The sequence below is a fragment of the Limulus polyphemus genome, unplaced genomic scaffold (assembly GCF_000517525.1).
Source record: "Limulus polyphemus unplaced genomic scaffold, Limulus_polyphemus-2.1.2 Scaffold8747, whole genome shotgun sequence".
Lineage (NCBI taxonomy): Eukaryota > Metazoa > Arthropoda > Merostomata > Xiphosura > Limulidae > Limulus > Limulus polyphemus.
This window is the reverse complement of record NW_013674357.1, coordinates 16,286-18,709: the sequence shown is the minus strand read 5'-3', so window position 1 is coordinate 18,709 and position 2,424 is coordinate 16,286.

Genomic DNA, 2,424 nt, shown 5'->3' with positions numbered 1-2,424 from the left:
ATTATACTTGATGTACTTCTTTGATGAAATTTTACAATCTTGTTTAAATAATCTTTTATGATAACTGGTATTTCAGATAGAAAAGTCAAGTACTTTTAAATGTGTAAATAGGCATGTCTTTCATAATATTGATTCAGTTGTCTATTTATGAAACACAACTTAATAATGTGAATATCTACTAGACAATTTCAGAATGAAGCATCTCAGAAGAACTAAGATTGAATAAATCATCCTACAGAAATTCTCTAAAAAATGTAATCCTCATCTTGAATGGATATATGTAATCATGAAACTCGTTATATTGTGATGATTTATGAAACTTCTCAGTTTTTTATTTTATTTTAATACTAAGACTGGTTAGTTTTGCTTTAGGCTTAAAGATATTACTTTTTCTCAATGAATAACCGATGCTTCTCAAGTACCCATCTCTATCATAAGTAAGCCCCGGTTATCACAAATAAATGATCTTATTGACAAAACAGATATGTGCAAATAATACTTTATAATTTTATTATGAACATTATTTTATATATATTAATGTTTTAAAGCATACCAGTTTCTAAGTTTTGAATTTATAATAATTTAAAAAAGAAATATTGTATCATAAGTGTAATAATAAAAATATTAGTTTAGACTTGGTGTAATGTTAAATATTTATTATCTTAACGATTTAGGCTGCACCTTTTCCTAATGCATTAGTAACGTTGTTAGGATCCTCAAAATTTCTTGTAATCTTTTAAAAAGTTTTATTTAAAGGTGAGATTTACAAGGACTGTTCATAACTTTTGATAATTCACTTTGTATATCTTGCTACCTTCTTGTCTGTTACAATAAGATGCTGCAATTTATGTAATCTACCCAAACTCGTTAACTCCTGGAAGCATTATAAGACGAACACTATTCCATCCAATCGTCCTCCAGGAGTCTGACTGCCTGGCAAGAAACACGTTAGACACATCAGGTTATCATCATTCATTGCTTGTTTTCATTTTATGAGAGGTTTTATTAACTTAAGTTTTACAATAAATTTGTTTCGGCTTCATCTTTATTTATTTCTGCATCCTTCATTTTTCACGATTTTCTTTGGTTCTTTTCCTGCTGTAGCTTTGTTTTCCTTAGTTGATAGGCATGAGTAATATATGAAACGTATAACAGTTGACATTTAAAATAGCATGAGAGTTGAGCTTGCAGCATTTAATTAACTTGTGTTTTGTTTTTGAGTTAGCCCCATTAGTACTAGTAGAGATACTTTTAAATATTTTATACAGTTTGTTCGGTGTTCTAATGAAATCAAATGAGAACTCAGCTACTTTTTATGTGCAGTTGTTTTTTATTGCTATAAGCTTCAATACAAGTTAACCCTCATAAGCACACCTGGAGTCCACACGGATCCCATATTATCATAAACCATCACTATAAATGCTGTTCACCCTATACTATCTGAAACAAATTTCGAAATGTTTACTTCACTATATAGGCTGTTTTAGAGGATAATTCATCGAAGTAGTACAGCATCATCTTCTGTTTGTTTTATAACATTATTCCTCAACAAGTGTTCTCTGTGACGACTACTTATAATGCCCTATTTTATAGAAACCTTGTTTGATAATTGTTGTAAATAACTTGCTTATTGGATTTTCAATCCACAGCCTACTATAAGGATACATTTGTGTTGGGGTCTGGTCGGACACAAGGTGACTCACAACGTACACTTTCAGTTTTCTTTGAGTTGAATTTTGCAGTATTGTGGTAATCTCATCATATATTGGTGGATAATAACTTACAGGAGTATAACAAAACTTTGGTGTTTTCTTGATACACTGTTTGTGTAAGGAATGATTTAATAGTAATACTGGGGAATAATGTAATTTCTTGATTTGTAAACTTATTTCCTCTGGAATACGTACATTTTTATGTTTTTCACATTGCAGCTAACCCTAATAAAACTTGTAATTGTTTTTTGGAATTTCAACCCAGAGCTTACTATAATGGTAATTTTGTGCTGGGGTCCTCTTGGACTCCAGATGTTCCACAACATAACTTTTCAAAGGTGTGCTGATGAGGGTTAAAAATTGGAACATGACCCTAAAATTAGAATTAGAAGAGCCTAGTATAGTAGTAGCACAAAAGACTACAGTAATTTAATAAATCCAAAGGGGATTAGACTATCTCAGGATTTCAGAAGATGCTAAAAGTATTCAAGAAAACCCTCTTCAATTCTATTTGACACTTTATAAATGCTTTAAAGCAACACTTGCGGTAAGCTTTAAAAATAAATGTATACGAACACTTCAAGTTCAACTTGAAATCCCAGATTTAGCAGTTCATGCTTGTCACAAAATGTGCTGCCCTCTACCTTGACGCAAATAAAATCGATTTTAATTTAAAATTATTTTAAATGATATATTAGAGGATTAACAATTT